Genomic DNA, 21,926 nt, shown 5'->3' with positions numbered 1-21,926 from the left:
TTCATCAAAGCACAGCTCCATTCGCAGTTATCGCAGTAGTTGTATATACACCCTGACCTTTGATCTGTTGGGTGTTTCTGTCTCATCACTTGCATCAATATTCTGCGGCCATAGGTTTGAATCCCATATACTGTGGTGGTCATTCGTTCCCATCTCCTAATATACTTGTCTTTCATGCAAGATAAGTACAAAGTCGTCCATGAGCCATAAGCATTAAAAAGAGATAAAACCTGTAAAACTTCCAGGCAAAGAGTTAGCTTTATCTACAAACTGAGCACATGTGGACGCTCTTGCTTGTCTCCACATATTGATCCCGTTAAATGAGCTTAATGGCTTGTCCAATGTATAGGAACATGCCAACAAAGTGGAAACTATTTGATAAAAAAAAGTATTACTCATGTACTACGTCATAGAAAACTCTGATTCTGGGACTTTTTCTGACTTTTCAAAGCAACCACAAAGCGAACATAATGACTTCCCGCAAGAACATTCCCCTTTGGCTTCATGGGCACAATGTCAACGTTCAAAGGAGGTCCGACATGTTTATGTTTAAATGCGGAATAAACTTCAAAAGAAGTCCGTGGCTTTTGCCAGAAAATGCGGCAAACCATCACGAGTTATTAGGAAGGTTAAAAGAAAGAAAAGATAACGGAACTCTAAAAACTTTTTAAAATTAAAAATTTTGACAACTCCTGTGAACAATTGTGCTGCACAGTCAGTTGGTGTATGTGTTTGGGTAATTTTAACATTTATTCCACATCTATACTTGCACTTTTCTACTCTACAATTTTAACATTCATTCCATCCTCTGTGCATTCTCTTGTAATTACGGTGGCCTGCAAAATTATTCATCCCCCTCCAAAGTTTTCACATTTTGATGCCACCTGAGCTTAATTCATGAAGCTTTCAAATTAAACTTAATAAATAGAGTCTTCACAAACTACTACAAAGTGATAAAGCTAAAAAAAATATGCAAATAAAATGTGAATACGTTAAATTAACAGAGAAACTGATGATTCTCAGTTACTTTGGCAATAACAATAACTTTGGCAATATTCTCAGGTATTCAAACCCTTTGCATAATTAACCATAAATCACTTCAGGAGTAAATTATTTGTTTGAAAAGTTACAAAATAAGTGTAATAGGTTTCACCTGTATGTAATCAGTGGTTAAACACTTTAAAAATTAATTTCCCCCACTTATCTCAGGAGTTTTAAGATGCAACTCACTTGGTCAACCAACAAAACAAACATGAAGACCAAAGAGCTTTCCAAAGACGTGAGATATGAAGTGGTGGAGAAGCACCATTCAGGAGAGGGTTATAAGAAGATTTCAAAGTCACTCATTTATATCTCTTTGAGTACGGTGAAATCCATCATTAAGAAGTGGAAGATGCATCATTACCACCCAGACTCAACCCAGATCAGGTCGCCCATCCAAACTCAGCAACCGAGCAAGCAGGAAACTGGTTCAGGATGTCACTGAAAATCCAACACTGACTTTAAAAGATCTGCAAAGCTCTATGTCCCAGATGAGGGTCAGTGTTCAATCGACAATATCCCCTTCCCTTAACAAAACTGGCCTCTATGGACAGGTGGCAAGAAAGAAGCCATTACTGAAAAACGATACATGTAAAAGCTCATATGGAGTTTGTGAAAAAGCATCTTAATGATATTGCAGGCATGTGGAGAAGAGTTTTGTGGTCATACGAACCAAAAATTGAACTTTTTGGTCTAAATTCAAAGCGTTATGCATCTGAAACTGGGTAGGAGATTCACATTTCAGCAGGACAATGATCCAAAGCACACAGTTGAAGCCACACTGGTGTGGCTGAATACGAAAAAAAACAAGACGACGACGTCGTGCAGAGCACGATACTTGCAAAGTCCACCCGCTCTCCAAAGGTTGCCATGGGTACATCAAATTGTCCATTTCATGAAGATTAGAATTGACAATCTTGATCAAAGCTCAGGTCAATCGGAAGAAAATTAATTTTTTTCAGATTGAAATTGATGACTTTAGAAGTTTGACCTTGATTTGACCTTTTGACCTCAAAAATATTTGCATTCCCAATTCAGTGATGCAATATGCAAATCTTGTTCAAATTTCAAGTGAATCAGATGAAAAATTACGATTTTGGGAATTTGACCTCAAGATGACCTTTGACATCAAAATCAATGGGCTTCTCAGTTGAGACGACCTCTACAACTTAGTAAAGTTTCATGACGATTGGTTTAGAATTGTGATCTGCAGGCAATTGAGACAGACACACAGACAGAACAAGAAGAAGCCGACGTCGTGTCGAGCACGATACTTGCAAAATCCATAAAACAAATTTGACATTTAAAATTATGTGTTGAATTGAATGACTAAATATGCAACTCTTATTCAAATTACAAGTCAATTGGATGAAAATTGAGGATTTTAGAAATACTACCTTAGTTGTTGACCTTGGGCCTATGTTGACCTTTTAACCTCAAAAACAATAAGCTTCTTCCTCATGACAAACTACACCATGTGGATCGGTTTTCGTGAAGATCAGTTTAAAATTGTGACCTTTTGGCGATTGACAGACAGACAGACAGAAAAACAAAATCGACTAACCAATATACTTGAAAAATCTTCGATTTTGCAAGTAATAAACGTTATTGAGTGGCTCAGTCAAAGTCCTAACTTGAACTCAAATGAACATTTATTGCGAGACTTGAAGAGTGTCGTCCATCGCCGATCCCCATCAAACTTGACAGAATGAGAGCAATTTTCACGTGAAGAATGGGCAAAGATTTCACCATCTCACTGTGCAAGGCTGGTACAGATCTACCCAAAAAGACCCATAGTAGTCATTGCTGTCAAAGGTGCTTCCACCTAGTACTGAACTCAGGGGCTGAATATATTTGCACCCAATGAATTTTGATTTGTACATGATTTTTGAAGGTATTCCTGACATGTTTCCTCCTTTAACTATAACAATGTTTCGTTTGATCCCTTCAGTTATGAATAAAAAAGTTCATTTGGAAAAATTGTTTCTACATAATTCGTATTTCATCCAAATGTGGCATTGTTGGAAGGGGTGAATAATTTTGCAAGCCACTTTATCTTTCAATACAAACATGGGAAAATTCCACCCGGCAGGAAAACTGTAACTTTTGTGACGTTCAATATCTCTGCTGAACTAACAGAGTCTGCATTTTAGTGAAGGTGATGGAGACAACACGGAGTGGCATCCCAAAGGTTGTGACCACAAACCCTGCTGAAGGCAGTAATATTCAGTAACTGGATTCCAAGCTTCTACAACCAAAGGCATTACCAAGGGATTCTCAGTTTAAAAAAATAAAAATTAAATTAAAAAAACCCAGCTGGCTCACTAATTTCCTTTATCAAGAAGATAATCTGCCCACCTACCTTTAGAACCTAAGCTTGAGAACCAAGCTTCAGAAGCTCATGAACCCAATAGATTAGTGAGGGATTCTTGGTGAAAAGCCCAGCTTACTCACTAATGTCCTTCATTGAGGTACGTGCTTGCCTTCTACAGTCCAAGCTTGTGCTCGTCTCCGAATATCCTTGTAATTCCTGTAAATATGACCTGATGTTTCCTAATTCCCTTGTCCTGCGTGTATTAGAATTTATGTACAAGCTCCACCAGAACGCTCTAGAAGACTGCAAACATGTACGAATTAAATGAACAATATTCCTCAAAATATTGTAAATTATATTTAAAGTTCTTCATTTTGCAGCATTTCATTACAATATTGTATTTCATTTTGTTGGTCTTCTTCATTTTTCCTATTGCTTTCTTGTTATATCGTTTTAAACGTGATTATGTGATAAGTGCCAATTGGTAAGACGTCACCCTACTCTATCCAAGCTAAAAGCTCAACATCAAAATGAACTTTCATTCAACTATTTCAACAAAATACTGTCAAGATGTTGGCTTTGCTAACTTTTGATGCACTTTTCCTCCTCCCCCTATCCCCCCAACCCCTTCCTCTCCGTTTTTATTCCTATTTTACCGAAACCAACTTAGTCCCCCCCCCCTGCCTCTGTCCTATCCCCCCCCCCCTTCTTTTACTCAGTTCAAACTTCCTCAATTCAGTCCTCCTCCAAAAACATTCTCGGTAGCCCCTATAATGAGTATAAAATGGGCATTGTGATGCAACAAACAGGTCACCCTGAGAACTCACTGCTTTCACTGACTAATGAATATGTTCTGATTAAAGAATCAAACTACACACTCAATGCCTCAAAATTCCAACCAACATTTTTAGCCACTCGTTTTAAACATCTTCACGATACAATAATTCATCAGCTTACAGTAAACTCTCACAAGAAGACTGGTTGTTTGAGGTTTACGTGATAATGAGATCATCGGCAAATACTGTGGATAAACAGAGCCATGGACTTCCCGGTCCAATGCGACACATTAGTAAGTACCTTCCTTATATAATAAAAGTACACATAAAAGGTGGCTAAGAATGTGTTTAACAAACTCCTTTGTATAAGATAGAAGACTATTAGGTGTAATGGAGGAACCTTTTTGAGCTCACAACCTAGTTTCAGACCATGGAAACTTTCCAGGCTCACAGTGGCCTTTATCTAATGTAATGGCCCACACTTGCATTCATTCCCGTTGCCTGTTTCCCGTTAGCAGGAGCTTTGACCTGCCATAAGCCATCAGCCTCACGCCCTGCACGTATCCGCACAACATTACTGGATGATGGGGCTTCTTGCAGCCGCAAACTCAGTGACCTTTTGAACCTGCCAGAGGGATGTCCCATCCTGGACATTGTACAGACTTCATGGAGAAAAAGAGATCAGAGCAGCACATGGGGCCCACTGATAAACTCGTTACAAGGACCAGAGACTTATGGAACCTAAACCCGAGTCTTGAGAACGATTTTGAGCAATGATAATTTGATGCAACATTTACACTGTGAAGTCATGTCGAGACGGACCACTTTGAACATGCTTCAGAACCGAACGATTTTCAGAGATAGACCCCAAAATGAGCTGCAGGTCTGACATGAATGATGACTGAAAATGCGTATTGCTTGGAAGGATGAAAGCATCCATAGCTGGAGCCTAACCGGCGTTTTGGGAAGGAAGGGTTTGAGCAGAATGCTGTGGGAGCAACCAGGAAGAAATTTCAGGACCCATGATATATGAGAGTCCCAAATGCCAGTCCCCATTAAAAACCACCCCAACACTGGAGTCGTGATTGTGAGGCCAGCAGATTGTGCAAATAATACACAGCAGTATATTGAAACTAGAAATAACAACTGACGCATTCCCATATGTTATTTATGTTCAGAGCAAAGGAAATGTCTTATTGGGAATCTCAAGATGCTGACTTGGAATTTGAGTGGAAACAGTACATGAGGAGTGTTCAAAAAGTTCCCAAACGAGATAGTCACAAATAGACCAAGAAACACACACACATTTTATAAATATATGTAGATATATATAAAATAAACATACATATACATATGTATAAAATATACATACATATATATATATATATATATATAAATATATAATATACATGAATATACATATATACATACACACACACATATATACACAAAAAAATACACATATATATATATATATATATAAAAATATATAATATACATGAATATACATATATACATACAACCGGGCGTAGTGGCGTGCGCCTGTAATCCGGCTACTCGGAGGCTTGGGTTGGAGGATCGCTTGAGGACGGGAGCTCTGCTTTGCGCTGGGCCGCGCTATGGGAGGGTGTATGGCAGCCCGGAATCATGGCGAAACCCAATCCTTATCCCTGTGTTGTAAGAGGCGACCAGGGTTGCGTCAGGAAGGGCATCCGGCGTAAAACCTGTGCCAAATCAGTATGCGGATCATAACGGATGATCCGCTGTGGTGACCCCTAACGGGAGCAGCCGAAAGACGAACAACAACATACATATATACATACACACACACACATATACACAAAAATACACTATATATATATATATATATATATATATATATATATATATATATATATATATATATATATATATATATATATATATATATATATATATATATATATATATATATATATATATATATATATATATATATAGTTACGGTTGTGGAAATTCAGAGACCACCATTCAGGTTCCCCGAAGATCAGTTATGTCGATAAGTGTGTGTCCAGATAGATTTCCCCACCGATGTCAAGCGGGATTTATTTGTAAGCCGGGCTGTGCATCTTTGAGGTAGTATTATTCTTTTCTATCGTTATTTTAAACATCTCCTCACCACCTTAACCAACAACCGCCAACATCTCCTCACCACCTTAACCAACAACCACCAACATCTCCTCACCACCTTTGCGACAACCGCCAACATCCCCTTACAACATCAACAAACAAACGTCTCCTCACCTTTATCTCCACAGACGCCGCCATCTTTTCGCCAGCAACGGCATTCCACGGACGACCGGCATCTCCGCCGACAGACGCGGGGACTCCCTCGTCGGGGCGAGGGCCGGTGATCTCTACCACGTCCGCTTTGTCCGCGTCAGGACGGCGAGATCGGATCAAAATGACAAAAGGGGCGGAGCCAGCAGGGGGTGAAGGGTCAGAGGTGAAAGACCAAACACCCCCCCCACCCCCAACCCAATAAAAGGCGGGGCTGAGGCCCTGGCAGTTCAGTTCGCCTGGAGTCTGAGTTCGTGGTCCAGTCTGGGTTCGGAGTGGAGCTCGGAGTGGAAGTCGGGGTTGAGGTCGGAGTGGAGCCTGAAGTCCAGCCAAGCCTGCATTGCCGTGCAGAAGTGTGGGTCAGTGGAGGCAGCTGGAGAGAAGTCACCAGCCAGTGGCATAACGGTCCGAACGACGCTGAGGAGTGGGCGGGCTCTTAAGAGAGCATCAACTCCAAAAGAGCAAGGCCCGTTCGCTCCTCTGAGGCGTCGTCAGCTTGGCCCGATCGACCAGGCTGCACGGCTAGGCCTGGACTAACCGAGCCGCCACGCCAGCTGCCGTGTTGACGACGAGACATCGAGGGTCGCCCAGCGAGTCACCACGAGGGTGGCAGGTAACCTGCACGGTCTCGCGGAGCTCCTTCGGTCTCCACAGCTCCGCGGAACATTAAAGGCCTACAGGCCCTGTTCTCCCTGTTCTTTTCTTTCTGGGTTTTTGCATGGAAGTCTGTGGCGCCTTGTCTCTTAGTAGAATTGTTATAAGTGTACATAATAAATAGACAACGGCTGTAGGTTTTTCTTGCTCGTGTCTTGTCCCTTACCCCCATTGCTTCATTGACTGCATACGTGTGAATAAATGTCATTGCTTGAATATACACCTGCTCGTTGCGTCCCTTCCTCCATTGCGACCCTGCCGTAATTGCGTTCAGAATAATAGCGGGCTTTTTAATAGCCGATAAGATAATCGAGTCCAACGGGGCTTGGCGATAATAAACCGCTCGGCAATCGCAAACGGCGCGAGCTGCTTAAAGCGGCTCGTGTCCGTACGGGTCCCGTCGAGGTGTAAATCCCAGGCATTTCTGTCTGCACGAATACTTAGGTAAATCGACAATTCGGCGATCAACCCTGTTGCGCATGGACAGAAGAGTTGGCTGATTTACTGTGTGGTGAAAAACACACCCGTAGCTGGATTTTGGCATTGATCCGAAAGCTGCGACGAGGATTTCCCCGGTCGGTGGGTGCGTGCGGCCGCAAATTAGCTAAAAGCGGTCGTCCGCATGCCGGAGTGGTGAGAATCCACAACAATATATATATATATATATATATATATATATATATATATATATATATATATATATATATATATATATATATATATATATATATATATATATATATATATATATATATATATATATATATGTGGTGAATTGAGGTGAATTGAGGGACATGACGCGGGATCACATGTTGTGCGTCTCGCGTATAAGGGGAGGTCTCCGCGGTGCGGAGTGATTGTCCCCGGGGCATTGCCATTTACATCGGCTGTTCACTTGATGCTCGTTGACTGAAGGTGCTCATTGACTGGTGAGAATGGAGATTATATCGAACTCCGTGCTTACGCGGATTTAGTCTGCAATGATTAATCGCACATGTATACATTACTGCTTATGTACTCCTCGCTGAACCTGTATTCCCCGGTGTGCCCACAGAAGCGGCTCCAATCAAATGGAATAAAGCCTAAACTCTGAAGGTTCTTCTCTCGCTCTCATTTCAATGGTTCTTCTCTCGCTCTCATCTCATATGTCATGTCACATATCACAAGAGTACATATAGATACATATATACATATACATATACATATACATCTATACACACAAGCCGGTAGGCGGCGATGAGTCGCCGAGCATAGAAACGATAAGATATAGAGCAAAATGGATGTCATATAGCAGATAGGGAATCACCTTAAGATTATGCATATCAAATCTCATCCAGTTCCATCTACTGATAACTACTCGGTATCCATTTGAATGGAAAGTACCGAAAATGCGGTTTGAAATTGGAAATCCACAAAGTTCGAGGGGGTGCTGTGCGTGAACAAAGATCTAAATCGAAAATCCGGCTCGATCGTTTGTGCACAATGTATTCCAGACAATTAGTGTGAATTTTCATGACCATCCGACCATAACCCGAGGAGGAGTAGCATTTGGCGTGAAGGCACCTCCAGCTCTCGCATATTATCGATTTTTGCACTAATTGACCTTTGACCCGTGACCGAAGCGAAATCTGTCAATATGTCCTGAGGCAAAGTTGTAGTACTCATTGAGTACCATCAACCTGCAAAGTTTCATTCGTATCGATGCACTCACCTGGTCGCGAGGGGGCTTTCAATTTTCACCAATTTCCGTGCATACCCTAATTGTAGGGGGCGCTGCGGGTAAAGTATTCCATATATCACAAAAACCGGAATATATTTGATAGAGCATCACCTGTAGATCATTCGTGGCAAATTTCATAACCCGACGTGGGATAATGGCTTTCGGAATTGATTTCGCGTGAACGGTACCGATTTTGAAGGTTTTTCGGTCGTTGCTGGGGAACCAAAGCGTCCCGAGCAACCATCACAATTCCCAAAGCACTCGGTCATAAGATGTACCTACCACCCGAGTTTGGTCAAAATCGGCCCATGTTTACTACCAATTATGCTGATGACAAACGAACAAACATCCAAACAAACAGACAAAATTATTGGCTGTTATTTGTTTGTGTGTTTGTTATTACAGTCACAGGCTGTTATTTGTTTGTGCAGTGGTGGTGTACCGAGAGCTTCCAATTCTTCGTTCCCCTCTCCGGACGATAGGCCCAGCCCAGTCGGCTGAGGGGGAGTGGCCAAAAAGAGGAAGTGAAACTAAGGGGAGGAGTTTGTCAGCTTCGTAAAAGGGCGCGCCCCGAAAAGACAAGGTGAAAAGAATTGAGAGGACGGAGTTGAGCAGTCAGGCTTCGAGGCGAGCATGCGCCGGGAAGGCAAGAGAGAAACAACGGGTGTCGAGGCGCGATCTGCTGGTTGAGCAGTCAGGCTTCGAGGCGAGCGTGCGCCGGGAAGGCAAGAGAGAAATGACGGGTGTCGAGGCGCGATCTGCTGGTTGAGCAGTCAGGCTTCGAGGCGAGCGTGCGCCAGGAAGGCAAGAGAGAAATGACGGGTGTCGAGGCGCGATCTGCTGGATGAGCAGTCGGTTTTTGGAGGCGAGAAGAAAAGGAAAGAGAGTGGTGATTCTGCCGGGGGAGAAAACTGAACCTGAGGTTTAGGCGGCAATCTGCTTCGAGAGGACCTGGCTGCTGTCTGAGTCTGGAGTCGGCTTCGAGAGGAGGTGATCGACAGGTTCAACCTGCGTCTAACGACGGAGCCTCTGACTGTCCCTACTCACCTCACGGCTCGACAACGTCTTGGAATCCCATGGACCCAGCCTGCCGGAGCCCGGCACCTCAATTTGGCCTTGTCTGGTGAACAGGCCAGGCCTGGACTTGTATGCTGGACCTTGTAAGAAACCAGCTGAAACCCATCATCGATCTGACGGTCTTGTGCCGTCGACCTTACGCGGGGTCAGAGCGCGCGGAGGCCGCGTGCGGTGCGACAAAGGAAGACGAGCGCCATTTTGCTACGCGGCGTGCTCGAGCTTGGGGCGCGAATCTGTGGACATCGGCTTGTTACGAGCGACATTCATACTTTTGACATTTTCCTCTCGTCCATGAAACATCACCAAGTACTCTGTCTTGTCTGCATGCTGTCTATGTCTTGTGTGCATGTCGTTTAAGGCTTATCTCGGTAGGGACCCCGTCGAAACCCGTATCTCCCTAGTTAACAACAGGTTATAGATTAATTAAAGCATTGTCGTGAATATTTTGCTTGTTTTGTGTTCCCCAATGTTCCCCAATAAATCTGGCTGATTCGTATGAAGTTGCCGCTATGGATTAATTTGTGTCGCGTCGAGGAACGATCCGTTCGATTGGTATATAAAACCAAAATGGTTACAGACTGGCAGAAAACGCTCGGCATCTGACAAAACCAGTTCTGTAACCGGGGTCTATTTTTCCAACTGGTAAGGTCCAGGGGTACATTGGTATCGCGATTGAAGACGCGTGATCCGAGGCCTGTGCTGAGCCAGCCGGCGTTATAACCCCGGAGACGGCGGTGGTGAGGATGGCGCCGAATCTGTAACATTTGGCTATCAAGAGTCGGGTGCGAATCCCGCCATCGCTGAATCCTCAACAATATAGACATATACACATACATATACATACAGAAGCGCGCACGCGCGCTCACACACACACACACACACACACACACACACACACACACACACACACACACACACACACACACACCCACACACACACACACACACACACACACACACACACTCCCAGGAAATACAAACAGCCGCTTCGCTGATGAGAATTTTAAGGGGGGGAGGGGAAATAAGGAGGGCAGGCAGAGTACGGTTTTTAATGGGAGAAGGGGTGGGGGGACTGAGGAAGAAGGGGAGTGGTGGTGGAAGGGAAGGCAGAATGAAGGAGGGGGGAGGGGTGGAGGAAGTGTGAGGGGAGGCACACACGTGTTCATCCACACACATACAAAACCAGATCACATGTAAGTAAAAACAAAGAAAGAACAGAGCACCTCTTCAATGATGTGATTTGATGTTTGTTTTTGCTTTTGCAAAATATATAATACACCCGAGCGGGTTTGACGGTCATCTCGGATACAAAACTTGATGCAACTGAGTGTTAATCAACCTTAGCGACTATAGAAAGTGAAAACAGAATTCAAATTGAATTTAAAATAAACGCGTGAGGCCGCTCGAAGCAAAAATCTCCATATTCTAGGAATCATTCCCAACATCATTATACAATTTAATTTTCAAACCCGCGTTTATGGCCATGAAATAAATACTCTAAGTGTGTGCATTTAATGGCTGTATCCAGGACAGGGCTGGACCCCAACTAAAAAGGACCCTCGGGCCACTGAGAAGCTCAATCACTCGCGGCCTGCACGTCTGTGCGGCGTCACGTGACCAGCCAGCTCGCCGTCGGATGAAATGCCCCAACAAAATCTTAAAACGTCCGTTTTTCACCAGAATTCTTTCAGATACTTGTAGAGCACATCCCCACATCTAAAATACTAGAACGGGCACTCAGTAGAGCGCATACCTTCGCCAACGCTACATTTTGCCCCCCCCCCCCCAGAAACCGTTGATTGTGAGGGTATTTGATCCCATACCACATCTGCCATCTCATATGTGTTATGATGGCTTAAGAACATTAAATTTCCTGTGTCATATCGTATATCACAAGATTGGGCATTGAATTCACAACATTTTGGCATTGGTTGCATGCAAATTGGATAAAAATTGACCGCACGATGGCAAAATGACAATTTTGACCTTTTCATGACCTCGACCTTAACCTTTGTACTCTTAATTTTGTAATTGTTATTAGAGTGTGGGGAACAGAACAGTCAACATTTTGGTGTTGGTTTCATGCAAATCGGATAAGAATTGACCACGTTATGACTAAAACCGCACATTTTGCAATGTCGCGACCCCCCCCTGACCTTTGACTCCCAACCGCTAATAAGGGTTATTACGTCATTGTGTCATGTCACATATCACAAGATGGGGCATTGAATTCTGAACATTTTGGCATTAGTTGCATGCAAATTGGATACAAATTGACCGCGCTATGGTAAAAAGACGATTTTGACCTTTTCATGACCTTGACCTTTGACCCGATCGCTCCCAAAATCTAATCAAATGGTACTCGGATAATAACCAATCATCCCACAAAATTTGCTGCGATTCAGATCAATACTTTTGGAGTTATGCGAATAACAAACAAACACACATATTCACAAATAAATAAATAAATACACAGCGATCAAAACATAACTTTCGCAACAAAGTTTGCGAAGGTAATAAACATTAATCTCACAGATGCTACGAATAAGCAGTCCCTCAGGAAGACAGGTTACGAGGTGAAGCAGTGAACGGGAAGCATGTGGTGTCCCTTCCAGAGTCTCAAGGTTATTTGAATTGAATATATTTTACTCATGAAAAGTGTGTTTCTGATCGGATTTGCACGAAATCTTCATTAAACATGTAGCTACACCAGGAGGTCCCAAAAGTGAAAAAAGAAATCAACGAGAACTTAAGACAGCCTCCTTATATGGCATGGAAACGGATGCAAGGCCATTGAAGCTGCCCCTCGCTGCAATACATTCCACACAGACCGAGGATATAAACATTCAATTTTCACAAAACTTGATGTAACCGAGTGTTAATCAACCTTAGCGATGATGAAAAGTGAAAACAGAATTTAAATTGACATTAAAATAACCGCACAAAGCCGTGTTGAAGTAAGCGGACCTCGTGTTGCCCAATAAACAGGGCCAGACAACAGAGGTAACGAGAAACTAGTTGGTCAAATTAAATCTTCTTAATAATCCCGATGAAACCCATTATGCATTATATCCGTCCGATGCTTCCTTATAGGCCATTCGACTAATTGGTCATTTTGCACTTGATGACCCTGCAACCTTGACCCCGAGGTGAAAATGCGAAAAAGGGGTCACACGATCTATAGAGAGCAACTAGTATTATCATCGTGTCAAGTTAGAACTCAATCGGCCGAGACGTCTAGGAGGAGATAGAAAAATAAAAATTGTTGACGGATGGACGGACAGACAGACACTCCTGCTCTATTATATGTCTGCAAACGTATTGTCGTGTCCAGTGGGGTTTTAACCCAACCTAGACGGATGGCAAAGCTTCTCCCTTGAAGGTTATAACCAAGACTCGGAGATTAATGCACGTGCATTAACGGGGCGCAATGGCGGAGAGACGATCCACCCAGGAGCACAGCACCGGGGCGCTGCACCAGGACAGCACACGGCTACCGTTTCTTAAAAGAAATACATTTACTGAAATAAATGAATATTTACAACAGACAATAATTCAAAAGGGAATGATAAAAATAATACAGTGAATAAATCCTACAGTCGAGGTGCCTTTCACACAGACTCAAATCCAGACAAAGGGAACACAAAATAAACCAATGTCACCCGCAGGGTGACCCGTATCTTGCCAAAAGGTGACCACGTGTGACTTCTTTAAGGTCACACTGAGGTGAACAGAGCTGCTATCCACCAGGAGCGACTCCTTGAGGAATATCTGCCTACGAGAGATTCCGATGAGAATCGTTCTCGAGTAACCATGAAAAATATGCTTTTGCCTCATAACGTCACCAAATGACGTCATAATGTCTCAAGCTTGACATATCTAGAAAGCACTCATCGAGGTGTTCAATTTGAGGTACTACACGATATGGTTCCTAAAACTTGAAAATTTGACCTTGGGGTCAAATATGTTTGACCTTCGGCGCTAACCATGAAAGTCAAGGCCAATCACCACCAAAAATTAATCAGCTGAGCGCCAGACCATGAACTATATTCCCATGAAATTTGAAGACGATCCGATCAAAATTACTCAAAAAATAAGGGTTTCGTCGACTCCCCTGATTTGCGACAAAGTGACCTTGACCTTTGACCTTCAAAATTTTGTGCACTGAAAGGGACCTCTATAGGCCTCTGATATGAGAAGTTACAAAAATTTCCAATGATAACTGTGCTCTGCAGAATTTTTTATACGTGATTACAGACAAACAAACAAACAAAAAAAAACATACAAGCTGACTAACATATCTTGCAAAAACTTCGTTTTGGCAAGATAATGAAAAGAAAAACCTTCCCTTTTGACTATTCCTGCACTTAGCTTGGCCCAGAACTGATCCTTGTGGAATTGGAATCACTGCGCTTCTATCCGCACGTGCAGACGCGCGCAAATGGCGCTTCTCTCGTAGTGGGGCAAATGCATGCCAGACAATCCACGAGCGGCACTCCACATCAAGGCTCAAAGCCCCAGTTGAACGGCTTCGTCTGCTCCGATCGTCCTCACTGACCAGACCAAGAGCAAAAGGCCAGCGTCTTACTTCACCTGAGCAAAATCGCCTCAAAAAAAATTCAATGGACGTGTCGTCCTCCTCGGCGTGCACTCACTCTCCACTCTCGTCTCTCCAAACAATGCCACTCATGCCTCCACTCTGATCATGGCTCTCCACAAAATGCCCAAGTCTACTGAGTCCGATGCCTTTCAAAATTTCCAGCACACTGATCACGGCTCTCCCAAAATGTGCAAGCCAACTCACTCTTCCTCTTAAAATGTGCACCTGCCATCCTATGACTTTGATCACGCCGATATATCTCCTCCGCCTCCGGGGCGTGGCCTGCTCACACCAAACCCGGGAAGGTGGGGCTTCTCCTGCTTGGCTAGCTTCTGACATCGTGCCCATCAATCGTGCCTCGGGGGCGTGACTTCGTTTTTGTTGTCAACCTTTGAAGGCGGGGATTTCTGCCCGCTGGCACGTTTGCTTATTTCCAGGGACGTGTTTCCCACCTTTATTGCCGATCTTGAAATATAAAAACAAAGGGAAAAAAATCACAGAGGGGAATCACATACTGGGGAACTTATTCTTACTCCATCGGCTAATTAACGCCGCAAAACCCCTCATGTGGTGACATGTAACACTTAAGCTCACAGGTTTGCAACTTACTCACATCGAGATGCCTCCTACACGTCCACGGACCAAGCAACTGTACACAATGCAATATTCCCTATTAGATTCTTCCATCTACCCCCACAAACATAACAGTATTCAACCCCAACCAATAATGTCAAATTTAGATGAACCAGCAGTGCACCCGCCCGACGGGTGATCTTGTTCCAAATATGCAGCACGTTCTTCTGATGCATATTCCTGGTGTTGGCTTTAATGGCTTGAGTGGTGGGCTTGGGATCCTAGGGTCCTGAGTTCAAATCCTGCTTGTCCGTTGAATTAATACCAGGTGGGGTTGACTCAGCCTGTCATCCTTCTGAGATCAGCAAAAATAAGAACGAGCTTGGTGGTATCCTGTGTCGGAGTGGCGACCTGTCCAGGATTGTACCCAATAGTCCAGGAGACTGCGAAGGCTGCACCAATGCTCTGCACAGAGTATGGTCCCAGTTGATGGATGGATTCTGATGTATACCTTTATTTAGGTGGGACAACTAACCGACATCTATGCACAAGCAAAAAAAACCCCAAAACCCCTGGTTACATAAACTAGTACGTTCCCGTAAAAATAAAAAAAAAAAAAAAAAAATATATATATATATATATATATATATATATATATATATATATATATATATATATATATATTCAAACCGCGAGCAACAAACAACAACCACACAGGCCGTTTCTTCGCTCTCGCGTGCCCGTACGTGCGTGGCATGGAAGTTCGCATATTATTCGCAGTTACGATTATTCGCAATTTAGTTTTAACACCCAATTATTCAATTAGCGCCAACATATTTTACCTTTTCGCAATTTCGTGGCAAGGAAAAACAAAAACAGAAGAGAAGAGAGAGAAAAAAATTTACTACCTGGTTCGGAGCATACCAGCACTCTGATGTTCCCGAAATGTATGCACCGTCTAATATGAAAATGATCATAACTTGGGGCATTGTGTTTATCTATAAATGCGCATAAGAAATCGAGAAATTATTAGAATACACGAAGTCATCATTTTCCGGAAGCCCGTACATGGTAACCCGTAATGGGGAACGTGGCTGAGCTTCCCTTCCCCATCGGCCACGACCACGCAACAACGTGTCTCGTCATTGGTTTGGTAAATAAATGGCCATAACTTGGGAAGCGCTTGTCCGATTAATATCAAACCTTGAAAAGGCACATCCTCAGGTCCCCAGCAATATATCTGGCAAGTTTCAATTAGATCGGAACAGTGGTTGTCGAGAAACAGCAGACACACACACACACACACACACACACACACACACACACACACACACACACACACACACACACACACACACACACACACACACACACACACACACACACACACACACACACACACACACACAGCTGGAATTATAGATAGATGAAGCAAAAACGTAAATATAACTCCTGCTTATAATTTGAAACACCTCACTGCATTGTAAAACGTGGGAACAGGAATACTCCACTGTCAATGGTGGATATTTGTAATACCCTCCCCACCTGGAGGGTCACTACATGATACACATTTACATTTGTGACCCCCCCCCCAAATTCCACTAAAAAAGATAAAACACCCCCATACATTAATTGGGACCATCCTGATCCTATAATGTAGCAAGTCTGGATGTAATCGGCCAATAGTCGAGTCAAAATACCACCTGACCCACAACAAATTGCAACAAAAGGTTTTTCAGTGGTTTTCATTCCTACTGGATATACTGATCAATAGAAAAAAAAAGTCTACCAAAATCTGACATCTGGAAATGGGCTAAAACAGTCATTTTCAAGATGGCCACCACCGGGCTTTGAAATAACTAAAACAGCTTTTACTTCTTCAATAATTGTGATAAAAACATAATTGTTGGTTCTGGTCCATGGTTTTAATGGATCAGCAATCCTCTGGTGTCAATAACATTTAGATCTGATCAGTATTTAACATGACATCCAAGATGGTGGCAAAATTCAATAAATATTCCATCTGAACCAAAATCACTGAACACCTGGTGCCACTGAAACATTTATTTGTGAACATTACATAATGGCAGTTTAGGTTACAATTTCAGTCCTCATCACTGTCCTCTGGTTCCTCAGAGGCTTGATTTAGTGGATTGTCACAAAACGTCACTTGGCATGATCCACATGCAAACGTACACGGAAGCCCATTCTTTCTGCAGCTGCAACGGGGTGTGTCACGAGCTGTGGTGCAGTTGCAGTGTATCATCTTCAGAAGAGTGTCTGGTGCAGCATTCACGGCAGTCATAATAGGTACAAATCGATTGTCTTCAAGTCCCCAGCCCCAGTCCAGAGGATCGAGGTCACCATCCATCCCCATCCAAACCATGACCTGGTAGTACACTCGGAGACAATGAAACTTGGTGGCAGATTCCGTTGGGGAAAGACGTTCAGGTGTAACGAAAGACTTCGCAGCAGCGACCTTCTTTGTGAATATCTTGTAACGCATGGCTGCCAGCGAACTTGCGCTCTCCCCACCAAATATAACGGCCATCGCTTGGCTGCCAAGTTTCTTTATTTCAGCGTGGCTGACCCCTCTCGAAGTGAATGTATCTGCACACAACTGGAAGCCTTGATCATCTTCCACGAGCTTCTGAAAGACAGATTTTTTCCCAATGCCATACACACGAGATGTTGAATCACATCCTGTGAAGGCGTGCAGGAATAATAGTTGAGTGCACAACTTATTCCCAAGAAGATGCTTCATCCGATTGATGTCATATACTTTCAGATTGCTTCTTGACTGGTTGTCTGATCTGAAATATAGTGGTTTTCCATCTGGTATACAGTAATGGAGCAAAAGCATCAACAAATCTGTGTCCTCTCCGATTAGTGTGGTGGAATGCAGAATTGTGCTGTTTACGGCTCTCTTGGCAATGTCCACATCAGCGTCCCCTTCTGCCTGAATAACTGTGCAGCCCACTTTCTTCAGCTGATCACCTATTAAGGTGATTAGCTGTTGCTTGTTACTGCCGACACATAGGAATTCATCTCTCTTTCCGTCAAATTCAGTTTCTCCGGTGAAGTTCACAGTCGGATATCTGTTGGCTTGTCCTCGTCTCTGCTGAGTGTTATCCTTTATCGAAGGGCCTGCACCATAGCCATCAAAGACAACAGTAGCTGTCCCATAGTGTTTTGTTGTGAAGTCCGCATATGCTCTGGCTATTTTGCCATATGCATCTCCCTTCTTCCACTTGAGCTTGAGCTTGTGCAGCAAGGATCCACCATCAAGAACATACCTTTCAGTCTTAAGGTGTGCTGAAGGTGTGGTGTCAGGTACTCCTTCACATGCCAGTGCTTGGTACAGTGGTCATTGGCGGCTTGAGCGAGTTGAGGTTTGTCGCCTTCCTCAAGATCTTGTTGTCCTCAAAGAGGGATGGAGGGTATGGACTGAGCTCAAAACTCATCACGTCCTCAAGTGACAAATCACCTATCTGGGATACCACCAGGAATCACTGGAATAGCACACTGGAGTTGGTTCTGTGTGGAGCAACCTGGAGAGCATTAGAATTTCCCAGGGTCTTTGCTTTCTCTGTCCTCTTGATGGAGAAGGAAAACACAGGTTGTCCGATCATTCTCTCGATGATTTTGTTCCCAACAGCTTCATATTCATGCACGTTGATGTCTTTGCTTGCCACAATACCATTTATGATATTTCTCAATGTAGGACCAGAGGAGAAAGGTGAAAATGCATTCAGCTTTGTGCTTATCTTTGAGAGGTCGAATGCCTGTCTTTCAATTCTGACACCGGTTGCTTCTTTATGCTGTTCGCTTGTTGCGTACGTGAGATCATTGAAGTCCTGCATGGCGACGTTGACCTCAGATGTTATGGGGGCTGACATGTAATACATCACATATAATTACTGGTAAGAGAAGACTGAAAACGCTTTTGTTAGAATTTGATAAATGTTGGGTGATTGCCTAACAGAGGTTTGATTATAGAGACAATTTATTGATTTTACGCCCTTCATTTTTTGCCGCCATCTTGGATTTCAGGTTAAATACTGATCAGACCTAAATTTTATTGACACCAGTAGATGATCCATTAAAACCATGGACCAGAACCAACAAGTATGTTTTTATCACAATTATTGAAGAAGTTATAGCTGTTTTAGTTATTTCAAAGCCCAGTGGCAGCCATCTTGAAAATGACTGTTTTAGCCCATTTCCAGATGTCAGATTTTGGTAGACTTTTTTTTCTATTGATCAGTTTATCCAGTAGGAATGAAAACCACTGAAAAACCTTTTGTTGCAATTTGTTGTGGGTTTGGTGGTTGTTTGTCATAAATTGACCCGACTACGAGAACTGCAGGAGGAGTAGTGTGACAGTGTGAGGAGTAAACAAACACCGTCCGTGAAATAATAGTAAGGACTAGCAGAGTACCCACCCGAAGGCGATCTTGTTCCAAGCATGCAACACGTCCTTCTGATGAATACCTTTATTTGGGCGGTGTATAAGCAACTCACAGCTCTGTGGAGGCAAAAATAAAATACCCGGGTTACGGCTTTGAAGCAAAAACATACTCACTGCTTATAATTCAAAACACCTCACTGTACAGGAAAACATGGGGACAGGAAGACTGAACTGTAAATGGTGGAGACTTGTAGTATCCTCCCCCACCTGGAGGTGGCGCTACACGGTACACATTTACATAGAGAATTTGTGTCCCCTCCTCCGTCCTCCCTCCTCTTCCCCACCTGGAGGTGGTGCTACACGATACACATTTACATAGAGAATTTGTGTCCCCTCCTCCGTCCTCCCTCCTCTTCCCCACCTGGAGGTGGTGCTACACGATACACATTTACATAGAGAATATGTGTCCCCTCCTCCGTCCTCCCTCCTCTTCCCCACCTGGAGGTGGTGCTACACGGTACACATTTACATAGAGAATTTGTGTCCCCTCCTCCATCCTCCCTCCTCCGTCCTCCCTCCTCTTCCCCACCTGGAGGTGGTGCTACACGATACACATTTACATAGAGAATTTGTGTCCCCTCCTCCGTCCTCCCTCCTCTTCCCCACCTGGAGGTGGCGCTACACGATACACATTTACATAGAGAATTTGTGTCCCTCCTCCGTCCTCCCTCCTCTTCCCCACCTGGAGGTGGCGCTACACGATACACATTTACATAGAGAATATGTGTCCCCTCCTCCGTCCTACCTCCCTCCCCCTCTCATCCCTCGCCTCCCTCCCCTCCCCCTCGTCCCTCCACTCCCTCGTCCCTCCCTCCCTCATCCCTCCCCTCCCCTCTCCTTCCCTCCCCCTCGTCCCTCCCCTCCCTTCCCTCGTCCCTCCCTTCCCTCCCTCCCCTCGTCCCTCCCTTCCCCCTTCCCTCCCTCCTTTCCCCCTTCCCTCCCTCCCTCCCTTCCCCTTCCCTCCCTCCTTTCCCCCTTCCCTCCCTCCTTCCCCTCCCCCTTCCCTCATCCCTCCCTTCCCCCTTCCCTCCCTCCTTCCCCTCCCCCTTCCCTCATCCCTCCCTTCCCCCTTCCCTCCCTCCTTTCCCCCTTCCCTCCCTCCTTTCCCCCTTCCCTCCCTCCCCTCCCCTTCCCTCCCTCCACTCCCCCTTCCCTCCCCTCCCTTCCCCCTTCCCTCCCCCTTCCCTCCCCTCCCTTCCCCTTCCCTCCCCCTTCCCTCCCCTCCCTTCCCCCTTCCCTCCCCTCCCTCCCTCCTTCCCTTCCCCCTTCCCTCCCCTCCCTCCTTCCCTTCCCCCTTCCCTCCCCTCCCTCCCTCCTTCCCTCCCCTCCCTCCCTCCTTTCCCCCTTCCCTCCCTCCCTCCCTTCCCCTTCCCTCCCTCCTCCTCCCCTCCCTTCCCCCTTCCCTCCCTCCTCCTCCCCTCCCTTCCCTCCCTCCTCCCCTCCCTTCCCCCTCCCTCCCTCCTCCTCCCCTCCCTTCCCCTTCCCTCCCTCCTCCTCCCCTCCCTTCCCTCCCTCCTCCCCTCCCTTCCCCCTTCCCTCCCTCCTCCTCCCCTCCCTTCCCCCTTCCCTCCCTCCTCCTCCCCTCCCTTCCCCTTCCCTCCCCTCTCGTCCCTTCCCCCTTCCCTCCGCTCCCGTCCCTTCCCCCTTCCCTCCGCTCCCTCGTCCCTCCCCTCTCGTCCTTCCCCTCCCTCCCCCTCTCGTCCCTCCCCTCCCTCGTCCATCCCCTCTCTCCTCATTCCTCCTCCCGCCTCCCTCAACACAAGACCACCGTCATTGATTAAAAAAAAACACCCCTATACATTTAATATGGTCAGGCTGATCATCCGCAGCAAGTCTGGATGTAATTAGGCCACAACTGTCGGAGGAATAGCGTGACAAACAAACAAACACACAAACATCGGTCCGTGAATTATCGTCAGGATTTATTATTTACCTCCTCTTGATCACCGCCGATACTATTACTAAATAAGCGACTTGCAACAAAAATATCAAATAAAGAAAACACATTCTCTCGTTCACTACCGATGCTTATGAACAATTTGCAAAGAGAGAGGAAAAAAAAGGAACAAATAAAGAATATAGATTAATTAATTACCTTTTTACTTCAATCTCCCTCTCCCTCTCCCTCTCCCTCTCCCTCTCCCTCTCCCTCCACACAGACAAAACCAACCGTCACTTCCGTTTCCGATGACGTCACTTCCGTTTTCACAACGTGTAAATTCGAACCATCACGTTGCCGCCATGTAATTGAAAACCTCGCCCTGGAACGCAAACCTCCCCTGCTGTGTAATTCAAAACGCCTCACTGTACAGGAAAACGTGGGGGACAGAAATACTGTACTGTAAATGGTGGAGACTTGTACCCTCGCCCACCTGGAGGTG

The 21,926-nt window shown here is 44.7% G+C and overlaps 1 protein-coding gene and 1 pseudogene across 1 annotated transcript in view; one reads left to right on the top strand and one right to left on the bottom strand.

Annotated features, from left to right (window-relative positions):
• LOC147028488 (uncharacterized) overlaps positions 1-19,604 on the bottom strand; it is a 247,556-nt gene extending 227,952 nt beyond the window's left edge. The window contains exon 1 of the mRNA XM_085878916.1: positions 19,520-19,604. The gene's annotated coding sequence lies outside the window, so the exon portion shown is untranslated. The remainder of the gene's footprint in view (positions 1-19,519) is intronic.
• On the top strand, positions 5,653-5,798 carry LOC147028489 (signal recognition particle RNA; annotated as a pseudogene).
• Positions 19,605-21,926: the final 2,322 nt, after the last annotated feature.

The sequence above is a fragment of the Eptatretus burgeri genome, chromosome 4, assembly GCF_056783735.1.
Source record: "Eptatretus burgeri isolate ZD-2024b chromosome 4, Ebu_testis_v1, whole genome shotgun sequence".
Classification (NCBI taxonomy): domain Eukaryota; kingdom Metazoa; phylum Chordata; class Myxini; order Myxiniformes; family Myxinidae; genus Eptatretus; species Eptatretus burgeri.
The sequence above is the reverse complement of the archived record's forward strand: the minus strand, read 5'-3'. Positions and strand labels throughout refer to the sequence as shown.